Source organism: Nerophis ophidion, linkage group LG27, assembly GCF_033978795.1.
Source record: "Nerophis ophidion isolate RoL-2023_Sa linkage group LG27, RoL_Noph_v1.0, whole genome shotgun sequence".
In the NCBI taxonomy this organism is placed as follows: domain Eukaryota; kingdom Metazoa; phylum Chordata; class Actinopteri; order Syngnathiformes; family Syngnathidae; genus Nerophis; species Nerophis ophidion.
The window spans coordinates 10,166,654-10,180,683 of record NC_084637.1 but is presented as its reverse complement, the minus strand read 5'-3'; the positions used below and the strand labels follow the sequence as shown (position 1 = coordinate 10,180,683).

At 40.1% G+C, this 14,030-nt stretch overlaps 1 protein-coding gene across 4 annotated transcripts in view; it reads right to left on the bottom strand.

Moving 5' to 3' along the window:
- The window catches only part of LOC133544541 (receptor tyrosine-protein kinase erbB-4-like), a 651,156-nt gene that overhangs the window by 539,690 nt on the left and 97,436 nt on the right, over window positions 1–14,030 (bottom strand). The window contains exon 1 of one of the 4 annotated variants that reach the window (XM_061889989.1): window positions 11,368–11,471. The exons of the other annotated variants lie outside the window; for them this stretch is intronic. The gene's annotated coding sequence lies outside the window, so the exon portion shown is untranslated. Of the gene's footprint in view, window positions 1–11,367; window positions 11,472–14,030 lie in introns of those variants that run through there. 4 annotated transcript variants of the gene reach the window in all.

The following is a 14,030-nucleotide window of genomic DNA, read 5'->3' as shown; positions in this document are numbered from 1 at the left end:
CCCTGGTTTTCGCACCGGGGGACTCCGACGAGCAGGCACGTTTTCCCGCATGTGTGAACGGTGTCTGGCAGCCACCTAGTGGAGGGGGGCCCACTATACACTGCGGTGCAGCCAGGCACACACCGCTGTCATCCCCGCCAGCGTCTCCTTCCACGGAGACATCTACGTCCCTGGCGGGCTTTCGCCTAGCCCCAACGCCGGCTCCACGCCGAGCCCCAACGCCGGCTCCACGCCGAGCCCCAACGCCGGCTCCACGCCGAGCCCCAACGCCGGCTCCACGCCGAGCCCCAACGCCGGCTCCACGCCGAGCCCCAACGCCGGCTCCACGCCGAGCCCCAACGCCGCCAAGAGCAGCACCACGCCGGGCTTCGTCACCGCCGGCATCCGCTATTCCTCGGCCAGCATTTGCTGCTCCTCGCCCGGCGTCATCTGCCGCTTTCACGCCGCCGATGACATCTGCAACAATCACGCCGTTGATGACGTCTGCCGCTTTCACGCCGCCGATGACGTCTGCCGCTTTCACGCCGCCGATGACGTCTGCCGCTTTCACGCCGCCGATGACGTCTGCCGCTTTCACGCCGCCGATGACGTCTGCCGCTTTCACGCCGCCGATGACGTCTGCCGCTTTCACGCCGCCGATGACGTCTGCCGCTTTCACGCCGCCGATGACGTCTGCCGCTTTCACGCCGCCGATGACGTCTGCCGCTTCGACGCCGCCGATGACGTCTGCCGCTTCCACGCCGTTGATGACGGCTGCCGCTTCCACGCCGTTGATGACGTCTGCCGCTTCCACGCCGTTGATGACGTCTGCCGCTTCCACGCCGGCACCAACATCGGCTCCTCAGCCGCCTCCTGCAGAGGTATCTGTTTTGGCTGCAGCCCCCGCCGCTTTGTCTGCTGTCTCCGGGCCTGCTTCAGCGCGCCCGCCTCCACGTCAGCCGCGGATGTGGCCGTGCCCTGGGCGTCCTCCTCGCGGGATGCACTCGTCTCTTTTTCGGCCAATGATGTGGCTGTTCCGTGGCCGCCCGCCCCGCCAGTTCCAGCGGCGCTCTACGCGCCGTCGCCACCTGACTTTCCCTCGCTGGCTGCGGGGACACGAGGTTTGGCGACCTTCCACCAAATCCTCCTTCCATCCTCCCTTACTTTGTGGACATTTTTTTTCCATTTTTTCTTTTCCAGGGAACATCTGGTATCTGTTCCTTGAGGGGGAGGTCCTGTAACGATCTGTCACTTACTTTCTGATAGTTTTTCGTGTTTTGTACTTTATTTCCTGTTCAGTGCTCTTATTTTGTCATACTTCCTGTTTACTCCGCTGAGCACTGTTTTTGTCACACTCGCCGTTGATTGGCAGCGGTCCTCAGCTGCTGTCAATCAACATAGGTCTATTTATGTTTCACTCGAGCACTCCTCAGTGCTCGAAGTTAAAACCTATGTTGGGAACATCTCCATGCAAGACTGCTTTCTGTTTATATCTTTTACTTTGATGAAATTAAAATCATCTTACCTGCTTTCTGCTCTCCTGGATTTTTGCATACTTGAGGTCACACAACTGCAGCCATGCGACATCCCAACATAGGGTACATTAAACATACCGGAATTCCTTGAATTGCCGCCAGGGGCACTAATTAATTTAAAACCTAAACTCACTCCTGCGCTTACCAAAGGCATGCGGCAAAAGTAAGCATGCGCTAATTATTTTAAAACTTCTCATTCCGGCACTTACCAAAGGCATGCAGTAAAAATTTGAGTGTGATGTAAACTTGGACCTTAAATCTTACTGAATAGTGTCACTCGTGATGTTAAACGTTTGACCAGGCGGTAATACTAAGCATGCGCTAATTATTTTGAGAAACAAGTTTGACCCGGCAGAAATTCAAGGCAGGCGCATACTATATGACCTGCGGCAATTCAAGGAAATACGGTATGTTTCTTAACAAAGAGGACCACAAAAAATGGTATAATTGGCTTTATTTTAACAAAAAAGCTTAGGGTACATTAAACATATATTTCTTAATAAAGTAAACAACAAAAAAATGGCATTTTTGGCTTTATTTTAACAAAAAAGCTTAGGGCACTTTAAACATATGTGTCTTAATTATGGGTGAACACAAAAAAATGGCATTATTGCCTTTATTTTAATAAAATAAGTTTACGATACATTAAACATACCGTATTTCCTTAAATTGCCGCCGGGGCAGGAATTAATTTATGCGCCTACCAAAGGCATGCGGTAAAAGTAAGCACGCACTAATTATTTTAAAACCTCTTCTCACTCCGGCACTTACCAAAGGCATGCAGTAAAAATTTGAGTGTGATGTAAGCTTGGACCTTAAATCCTACTGAATAGCTCTTAATCTTCTTCCTTTTATGCGATTTCAAATTACCGGTATTGAAATCAGCCTCCTCCATTTTGAAAATGATGACAGGGGAAGTGTCACTCATGACGTGACGAGTTTAACCAGGCGGTAATACTAAGCATGCGCTAATTATTTTGCGAAGAGAGTTTGACCCGGCAGTAATTCTAGTCAGGCGCATACTATATGCCCTGCGGCAATTCAAGGAAATACGGTAAGTTTCTTAATAAAGGGGACCACAAAAAATGGCATTATTTTAACAAAAAAAAGCTTAGGGTACATTAAACATATATTTCTTAATAAAGAGAACACCAAAAAATGGCATTTTTGGCTTTATTTTAACAAAAAAGCTTAGGTTACTTTAAACATATGTGTCTTAATAAAGGGGACCACAAAAAAAATTGCATTATTGGCTTTATTTTAACATAAAACCTTAGGGTACATTAAACATATATTTCTTATTACAAGTTTGTCTTTAAATAAAATAGTGAACATACAAGACAACTTGTCTTTTAGTAGTAAGTAATTAAAGTCATTTATCATTTTATTATTAAACTATTAAAGGACAAGTGGTAGAAAATTATTCTACTTGTTCATTTACTGCTAATATCTGCTTACTTTCTCTTTTAACATGTTCTATCTACACTTCTGTTAAAATGTAATCAATTATTCTTCTGTTTGATAGTTTTACATTAGTTTTTAATGATACCACAAATTTGGTAATCAATCCGATACAGGATCACACATTTGTCATATTCAAAGTCCTCATTTGTCCAGGGACATAGTTCCTGAGTTTATAACCATAATGATTAAAAAAAACAAAGAAAATGTGATGTCAAAAAATAACGTTATAGTAGTATCGACTAGAAACGCTATTGTACTTGGTATCATTACAGTTGTTGATCCACCAATGGCGTGTGTTTACATTTTGACGTCGGTGAGCTACGGTGTGTAGTGAAGCATGTTTAACTATTCCTCGTCCTGCAGTGATGATACTTGTATGAAACTTACTTTGTCGCCATGCAGGCGAGCATTAGTGATTTAGAAGTAGCTAAAACACTGCAGATGGCGGATGGATGTTAGCCGCTAGCTAGCGAGCATGTTTTAAATGCACCGCTTTCCGAAGGCGTTTCAGTGTTATAACTTCAACTTTATCGTTGTTGGGCCAACAATATGTTTCTCAGCTGTGGTCCGTATGGGCTCCTGGTCTCCTCAGTTGTAATACAATTTTATATATAATAATCAAACAGAAGCCATCTAGAGCTATAGTCATACAAAAGTTTAAGCGCAAAAATTATGAAAACATTGGTTCAGTGTTAGTTTTTTTTTAATTTAATTCTACTGACAGTTTAATTAGAAAACATCCATTTTAGCGCAACAATTTTATGTAAATGTATTTCCCATCAATTATTTATGAATTCCTTCTTATACAGTACATCTGGTTAGTACTCATTTTTTCTAATCAGCCTGACCTTAGCATACGATTTATGCAATAAATAATACTCCTTGTAACTAACACAATTTAATATCATTTGACAAGGTTGTAAACTTTAAGTAGGTTAGATATAATTATTGAATATGACTAAAACAAACTAAGTGGTAATATTTGAGTTGGCCCCATGCTCCTTTGCAGAGGTGGGTAGAGTAGCCAGAAATTGTACTCGAGTAAGAGTACTGTTACTTTAGAGATGTATTACTCGAGTAAAAGTAAGGAGTAGTCACCCAAATATTTAGTTGAGTAAAAGTAAAAAGCATGTTGTGAAAAAACTACTCAAGTACTGAGTAACTGATGAGTAACCTGATGACGGCAACAAATAATGCACAAAAACATAAAAATAGCAATGAGCAAATTCAGAGCCAGGAATATCTCTTAAGCAACTAAAACAATAATATATTTTAAATAATAGCACATTATAATAAATTAAAACAATGGCACATTGAGCCACAATTACTTAACAGCACCATAGGCTCAGTAGGCATTCATTGATTTGATTGATATATTGATTGGATTGATTAAAACTTGTATTAGTAGATTGCACAGTACAGTACATATTCCGTACGATTGACCACTAAATGGTAACACCCCAATACGTTTTTCAACATTTATCCATTACTTAATAAATGACCAAGTCGAGGTGATGTACCTCATATATACATATACACACACACACATCATTTATACACACATTATAATATATATATTACACACATTTATATATACAGTATATCATTTATATTTCTTTAGTTTGCCGTTTTTGTTCACATGTTAAAGGTGTTTTAATGAATATATATGCATGTTTAACTTATAGATTCCTATCTTTAATGAAGACAAGAATACAAGTTGGTGTATTACCTGATTCTGATTACTTGCATTTTAGTGCTGATAACGTCCACGTTTTCAAATGGAGGAGAAAAAAAAAAAAGTTCCTCCTTCCTGTCTAATACCACATGAAAGTCGTTGGTTTTTGGCATCTTATTTGTCCAGCTTCCATATTCGTTATTATACACTTTACAAGAATTACATTGGGGGCAACCTCTGTAGCTTGCTAGCTTGTTTGCGTTGGCTTTCGGAGACTCTTATTTTGTTAGCGCAGGCGCGATGGAGCGGCGCTTTTATTGTGAAGACAGGAACTGTGCGATCAGTCTTTAGGCTTGTGACGGGAAGTACGGTTGAAATAGTGTCTTTTTTCCTTTTCACTTTTGATTGATTGATTGAAATTTTATTAGTAGATTGCACAGTACAGTACATATTCCGTACAATTGACCACTAAATGGTAACACTCCAATACGTTTTTCAACTTGTTTAAGTCGGGTCATGTGACCGCCTGGCTCTGTTTCAATCAATCAATCAATGTTTACTTATATAGCCCTAAATCACTAGTGTCTCAAAGGGCTGCACAAACCACTACGACATCCTCGGTAGGCCCCCATAAGGGCAAGGAAAACTCACACCCAGTGGGACGTCGGTGACAATGATGACTATGAGAACCTTAGAGAGGAGGAAAGCAATGGATGTCGAGCGGGTCTAACATGATACTGTGAAAGTTCAATCCATAATGGATCCAACACAGTCGCTAGTGTCCAGTCCAAAGCGGATCCAACACAGCAGCGAGAGTCCCGTTCACAGCGGAGCCAGTAGGAAACCATCCCAATCGGAGGCGGATCAGCAGCGCAGAGATGTCCCCAGCCGATACACAGGCGAGCAGTACATGGCCACCGGATCGGACCCCCTCCACAAGGGAGAGTGGGACATAGAAGAAAAAGAAAAGAAACGGCAGATCAACTGGTCTAAAAAGGGAGTCTATTTAAAGGCTACAGTATACAAATGAGTTTTAAGGTGGGACTTAAATGCTTCTACTGAGGTAGCATCTTGAACTGTTACCGGGAGGGCATTCCAGAGTACTGGAGCCCGAACGGAAAACGCTATATAGCCCATAGACTTTTTTTGGGCTTTGGGAATCACTAATAAGCCGGAGTCTTTTGAACGCAGATTTCTTGCAGGGACATATGGTACAATACAATCTGCAAGATAGGATGGAGCTAGACCGTGTAGTATTTTATACGTAAGTAGTAAAACCTTAAAGTCACATCTTAAGTGCACAGGAAGCCAGTGCAGGTGAGCCAGTACAGGCGTAATGTGATCAAACTTTCTTGTTCTTGTCAAAAGTCTAGCAGCCGCATTTTGTACCAACTGTAATCTTTTAATGCTAGACATGGGGAGACCCGAAAATAATACGTTACAGTAATCGAGGCGAGACGTAACAAACGCATGGATAATGATCTCAGCGTCTTTAGTGGACAGAATGGAGCGAATTTTAGCGATATTACGGAGATGAAAGAAGGCCGTTTTAGTAACGCTTTTAATGTGTGCCTCAAAGGAGAGAGTTGGGTCAAAGATAACACCCAGATTCTTTACCGTGTCGCCTTGTTTAATTGTTTGGTTGTCAAATGTTAGAGTTGTATTATTAAATAGAGGTCGGTGTCTAGCAGGACCGATAATCAGCATTTCCGTTTTTTTGGCGTTAAGTTGCAAAAAGTAGCATGTGATCGGTGAAATGCAGGCATGCGTGGATCCTACTTTGAAGCTCTGTCATAAACCAAAACAAACATTAACAGATCGATAAAAAAAAAAATGTAGTGAGTAGCGAGCTGAATGTCGATAAATGGAACGGAGTAAAAGCAGCGTTTCTTCTCCATAAATATACTCAGGTAAAAGTATGTTGCATAAAAACTACTCGTAGAAGTACAATTTATCCCAAAAGTTACTCAAGTAAATGTAACGGAGTAAATGTAGCGCGTTACTACCCACCTCTGCCCCTTTGTCATGGAAAAGTCGGGCCCTAAAATCAAAAAAGGTTAAGAACCCCTGCTTTGTTTCATAGTACTGCATACATGTAAACAGTATTACTGGGCTACAGAGCAAAATGTCGCTTTCGACAAACCTGACGATGAGTAGCAAACAAACAATAATCCAAACAATAATTCCACCTTCCTACTTGGCTGAAGTGTAAGATCTTACACACCAAATACCAGGCTGTTCGTATGTCAGCATGCCGCCATAATACTATTTGAAGAAATATGTTTACACAATGACTTTCTGCAGGGTAGAATCTACAGCCTGTGTAATGTACTGAATATAAATGTGACATCATGCTAAAATCATACTTAAGCTCTGCAGTACTGAACAGTTGTACATGAGCTAGCAGGTGTGTTTTGGCCACTGTCTCTTTTCAAACTTTATTGGAATACACAAACAGCTGGGGTGAAGTTAATGTGTCTGTAAATTAGAAAGAATGAATGCAGTAAACATGTGTTTAATGATATAACGAATATGGCTGCTAATATAGAGGATAATACAGTACCATTTTTTTTTTACCAGTATATTAACCCACTAAAAATACCCATAGAGATATTTTTTAAAGTCCTTTGGCCCATTGCAAAAGTTTGCAATGGGCCAAAAGGACCCTATTGAAACTGTACGGTTTTATTCTCTATTATTATTATTCCGCCGCCTCTTCGAACCGTAATTTGACCCCCTGAACATGCTTCAAAACTCAACAAATTTCACACACATCAGAACTGGCAAAAATTGCCATCTAATAAAAAAACCAAACCCCAAAAATAAAAAATGCGCTCTACCGCCCCCTAGTAAAAAAAAAAAAAAAACAGACTGCTTGTAACTTCTGTTAGGAATGTCGTACAGACATGAAACAAAACCCTCTATTTAGGGCTGAGAGACCTAGATTTCATAATTTTACCTTTAGTAAAAACCCATTCAAAGAAACATTTTTGCCAAAAATTCTATTTTTTGCCGCTTTGCGCTGTAATTTGACCCCTTAAAATGCTTCAAATTTCACCAAACTTGACACACAGATCAGGACTGCCTAAAATTGCGATCTAATAAAATAAAAAAATAAAAAAAACTGAAAATTGCGCTCTAGCACAATTTTTGAATAAAACACAGAAAAAAACTGCTCCTAGGAAGAAAACACAGACAAAACTGCTTGTAACTCCCGGTAGGAATGTCGGAGAGACATGAAACGAAAACCTCTATGTAGGTCTCATTTAGGCCTACATTTCATAAATCGACAACCCCCAACAAAAATCAACAGGAAGTTTGCAATCCCCCCTTCAAAACAAAAGTTTTGTAAAAAGTAACCTTTCTTTAAACATTATTTCCTCCCAGCGCGTTTGTCATTTCGGCTTCAAAATTGCACATGTGAGAGATTGAACCCTTCTGATTAAAAGTTATCCAAAGAGTTTTGATTACTGCTCCGGTTTTGATTTTACGCGCCTTCAAAGAACCCCTGCGCGAAGTTTCCTAAAATGTCATTTTTGCCTCTGAGCTGTAATTTGACCCCCTTAAAATGCTTCAAAGGGCAAGTTAAAGCTCTACTATGCAAAGCGAAAGCCATTTATCAACAACATCCAGAAACACCGAGCTGTAATTTGACCACCTTAAACATGTTTCAAAACTCACCAAATTTTACACACACACCAGGACTGGCGAAAATTGCCATCTAATAAAAAACCAAACCCCAACAATCCAAATTGCGCTCTAGCGCCCCCTAGGAAAAAACACGGACCAAACTGCTCGTAACTTCTGTTAGGAATGTCGTAGAGACATGAAACAAAAACCTCTATGTAGGTCTGACTAAGACCAGGGCTTGAGTCGCGGGGGCAGCAGCCTAAGCGGACCCGACCAACGCTGCTTGCAACTTTAATTTTTTTTGTTCCATATATTGGCCACACCGGACTATTCGCCAGTTGTGGTCAAAAGTTTACATACACTTGTAAATAATGTCATGGCTGTCTTGAATTTCCAATCATTTCTACAACTTAATTTTTTTAGTGATGGAGTGATTGAAGCACATACGTGTTTGGTCACAAAAAACAAGAAGTTTGGTTCTCTTCATCTGACATGGAACAAAAATCGAGCCGTTTGGCCACAATACCCAGCAATATGTTTGAAGTTGAAAACAGGAGACCTTTAAATCCAGGAACACCACACCTACAGTCAAGCATGTTGGTGGAAGTATTATGCTCTGAGCCTGTTCTGCTGCCAATGATGCTGGTGATTTACAGAGAGTAAATGGGACAATGATAATGGAGGATTACCTCCAAATTCTTCAGGACATACTTAAATCATCAGCCCGGAGGTTGGGTTTTGGGCGCAGTTGGGTGTTCCAACAGGACAATGACTCCAAACACACGTCAGACATGGTAAAGGGATGGTTAAATAGGGCTAGATTTAAGGTTTTAGAATTGCCTTCCCAAAGTCCTGACTTAAAAGTGTGGACAATGCTGAAGAAACAAGTCCATGTCAGAAAACCAACACATTTTGCTAAACTGCACCAATGTTAAGAGGAGTGGTCAAAAATTCTACCAGAAGCTTGTGGGTGGCTACCAAAAGCATCTTATTGCAGTGAAACTTGCAAATGGACATGTAACCAAATATTAACATTGTATGTATGTATGTATGTATGTATATATATATATATATATATATATATATATATATATATATATATATATATATATATATATATATATATATACACATACACATACACATACACATACACATACACATACACATACACACACACACACACACTTTTGACCCAGGAGATTTGGTCACATTTTCAGTAGACCCATAATAAATTCATAAAAGAACCAAACATGAATGTTTTTGTGACAAGTATGTGCTCCAATCATAAAAAAATAAAAGTTGTAAAAATTACTGGAAACTAAAGACGGCACTGACATGTTCTTTACAAGTGTATGTAAACTTTTGACCACGACTGAATATGTAATAAAATTTGTTATTTACATACCTTATTCGTTTCTAACCGGTGTCAGTAAAACAACAGTAAAAGAGCTGATCAAACAACATAAGTCATTGTCTTGAGCTGCAGAAGCTAGTTCTCCAATCAGCTATAAAGACTCAATAACTCCACTGTGACGTTTCGTGTGAATTTACTGATGAATTTGTGAAATAATACACAAAGAATGTCGTTACATGACAAAAGCTCGTACAAATATGCATTAAAAGACATCACACATGAGCCGGTTTAGTAAGTATAAACAGTTTTAGTTATACTCTAATACAGGGGTCGGGAACCTTTTTGGCTGAGAGAGCCATGGAAGCCAAATATTTTAAAATGTATTTCCGTGAGAGCCATATAATGTTGTTTAAACACTGAATACAACTAAATATGTGCATTTTTATGTAAAACCAACATTAAGGTATAACACGTATGTTATTCGGTGCTGTCTAGAGCTAATTGCTTTGTAGATGTCGGAAACAGCGGGAGGCAGGGTGCAGGTAAAAAAAAAAAAAATGTGTCTAATGCTTAAAACATAAATAAACAAAAAGGTGAGTGTCCCTAAGAAAAGGCATTAAAGCTTAGGGAAGGCTATGCAGAGCAAGACTAAAAAGGAACTGGCTACAAAGTAAACAAAAAAACAGAATGCTGGACGACCGCAAAGACTTACTGTGGAGCAAAGACAATGTACATCCGAACATGACATGACAATCGACAATGTCCCCACAAAGAAGGATAAAAACGACTGAAATATTCTTGATTGCTAAAACAAAGTAGGATGCGGGAAGTAGCGCTCAAAGGCAGACATGAAACTGCTCCAGGAAAATACCAAAAAAAAGAGGAAAAAGCAACTAAAATAGGAGCACAAGACAAGAACTAAAACACTACACACAGGAAAACAGCAAACAACTCCAAGTAAGTCAGGGCGTGATATGACAGGTGGTGACAGTACATCTACTTTGAGACAAGAGCTATATCGATGCATGCTTGGTTATGGTTTAAAGTCGTATCCAACAATTGTGACAACCACTTTTTACTGTCAACTGAGTTTCGTTTTTAATACATTTCTGCTGGTGGTGTGCAAACGCAAAAAATGTGCCTTGGCTCAAAAAAGGTTGAAAAACACTGCGGTAGAAAACGGATGGAGGGATAAAAATGCATGAGAATTTTTTTACATTTTGAACGTTATTTTTAACACTGATTACCAGTGGAATTATTCATTACTTATTGTGTTAAGCGATGTAAGATAAGATTACTCTGAGAGCCAGCTGCAGTCATCAAAAGAGCCACATCTGGCTCTAGAGCCATAGGTTCCCTACCCCTGCTCTAATACTTACTAGCGTCGCTTGAAATGATGAATGAAGAATCCAGTAGAAACGCTACGGACGGCTATAGGAGACTAAATGGTAGAAACATTACTGACAGCTAGGAGACTAAATGGTTTTCCAATTCGGGGAAAAAAAATATGCCCATAGCACAAAAAATAAATCAGTGGCTTCAGTGGAAAAAAAAACAAAAACACTAAAATTAAATGCACAGTCTTACAAGCCGCATGGCACAACGCGTAGGAAAAAAGAAGCTGCGTACAGTCCAGAGTTTACGGTATATCCCAGCTCAAAAATGTTTCCAAATTGGACTTCCAGACAAAACAGAGGGCCATCATACTTTCACAACAAAGTTCTTACCTTTCGTTGTGGTTGGTGCTGGCAGGTAAAGAGCAGGTTCAAGGGTATTTAACGACAAAAACAAAAACAGTGCGGCAAGAAAGTGCACAGGAGGAATACGGACCACTATGCATCATGGAAGTACTAACTGCAGTGATTCAGGACTGGCATTGGGAAAAAAAAACAAAAAACAAAAAACAAAAAAAAAAAACATCCTGATTGGCATCCCAAAAAGCAGGTGTGTCCTGATTGCCAATCAGAGACAGGTGAGGGAGCCAACTCTCAGACAGAAGTAAAGGCAAAACAGGAAATGACACAAAAGAAGCGCAAAATGACGAAAAATGATTGTCATGAGAGCTCATAACAAAAGGTAAATTTTTGCTGGGACAGAATAGGTGCATGTATCCATTCATCCATTTTGCGGTTGCCGGGGGTGCTGGAGCCTATCTCAGCTGCATTCGTGCGGAAGGCGGTGTACACCCTGGACAAGTCACCACTTCATCGCAGGGCCAACACAGATAGACAAACATTCACACACCAATTTAGTGTTGCCAATCAACTTATACCCAGGTGCACGTCTTTGGAGGTGGGAGGAAGGCGGAGTACCCGGAGGGAACCCACCCAGTCACGGGGAGAACATGCAAACTCCACACAGAAAGATCGCAAGGACTACTCAGGACCTTCGTATTGTGAGTCACATGCACGAACCCCTGGGCCACCGTGCTGCCCTAAATGCATGTACTCAGATATAAATAAAATGCAAAACTGGTCACAAGATGTTTTTTTTTTTTTTTTATTAAAAGGACATGAATGGGACTTGTATTTGATTTAGAAAAAAATCAATAAAAAAGTATTAGATTTGAAAGGGAATTATTGTCTTCGTTTTTTTGTTTTCCTCTGAATGAGCAGCCTGTGTTAACATTGATTAGTGGTTCTCAAATGGGGGTACGCGTACCCCTGGGGGTACTTGAAGGTATGCCAAGGGGTAGGTGAGATTTTTTTTTTTAATTTTTAAAAATAGCAGCAATTCAAAAATCCTTTATAAATATCCATTCGTCCATCCATTTCTACCGCGTATTCCCTTTTGGGGTCGCGGGGGCCGCTGGCGCCTATCTCAGCTACAATATATTTATTAAATAATACTTCAACAAAATATGATTGTAAATTCATAAAAAGTGAAAAGAAATGCAACAATGCAATATTCGGTGCTGACAGGTAGATTTTTTGTGGACATGTTCCATAAATATTGATGTTAAAGATTTCTTTTTTTGTGAAGAAATGTTTAGAATTAAGTTGATGAATCCAGATGGATCTCTATTACAATCCCCAAAGAAGGCACATTAAGTTGATGATTACTTATATGTGTAGAAATCTTTATTTATAATTGAATCACTTGTTTATTTTTCAACAAGTTTTTAGTTATTTTTTTTTCACCCAAATAGTTCAAGAAAGACCACTACAAATGAGCAATATTTTGCACTGATATACAATTTAATTAATCGGAAACTGATGACATAGTGCTGTATTTTACTTCTTTATCTCTTTTTTTCAACCAAAAATGCTTTGCTCCAATTAGGGGGTACTTGAATTAAAAGAAATGTTCACAGGGGGTACATGACTGAAAAAACGGTTGCGAACCACTGGATTAGAGCATCAATTTCAAGTAAAATAGAACAAGATAAACTATTCAAAAGGCATTAGTGCCTCACTTGCTGAGCTGGTGTTCCTCTGCAGGCGACAACACTATTTACAAGACTAATCCACTCATTATTTCATAATGGAGACTATACTGTAAGTGCTTATCAAAGGATTAACCTGAAACACCTCCTGCTATTCAAGCATCAAATAGGTCCACTATCAAGGCCTTGGACGCAACATTGAGATAACAATGAGCACTAAATATAAGACGGCATCCAGTCCCGTCGGAGACCTCTGGTGACCTTTTATGGCTGCAACAATAGCCGTGGAATTAACTGTCAGCATGACTACTAACTTGGACGCTGTTGTCTTCCTCATCGTGGGCCAGCAACGAGCTTTGTTGTGCCGGTAAACACCGACGTCGCCAGGAAATTTAAACGATGCCATATGGGCGGGAACGTGCGTGTCTGCATTTGTATGTGTGTCAGCCGCTAGCCCACACGTTCAAAGTTAAAGACAATTAGCTGGTGAAAGGACTGAGAGGTCAGGTGGCGTTGGATGATGATGGGGGTCTGTTGCCAAATAAGCCTGGAAGAACCCGTCTACCCCTTCCTCCTGCCAATGCAGCCGGCAGTTGGAAACTACCACCTTACATGGAGTCAAAAACTACACGAGCTATTTCCATCCAGATTGTTGGCAGATTCTAGCTGATTAGTGACTTGTGAAGCTTCCTTGCAGAAAAGTCATGGTCTGGCCAGAGAGGAGCAGAAATGATCCTGCTGTCATGACACATAAATTGTATTGGAAAACCAATTAAAACTACGACTCTAGTGAAAATGGATAGAAATATCGATTTGAAAACATCCAGTATCTGGAAAACATGCTATTGCACAGCATTCATTCCCATAAGTGGCACCTTGATTATTATTTAGAGGGGTTCAATCCGATATTGATATTGTATATCAGCCCTATATTACAAAAAATAAATCAATAAATATATATATATATATATATATATATATATATATATATATATATATATATAT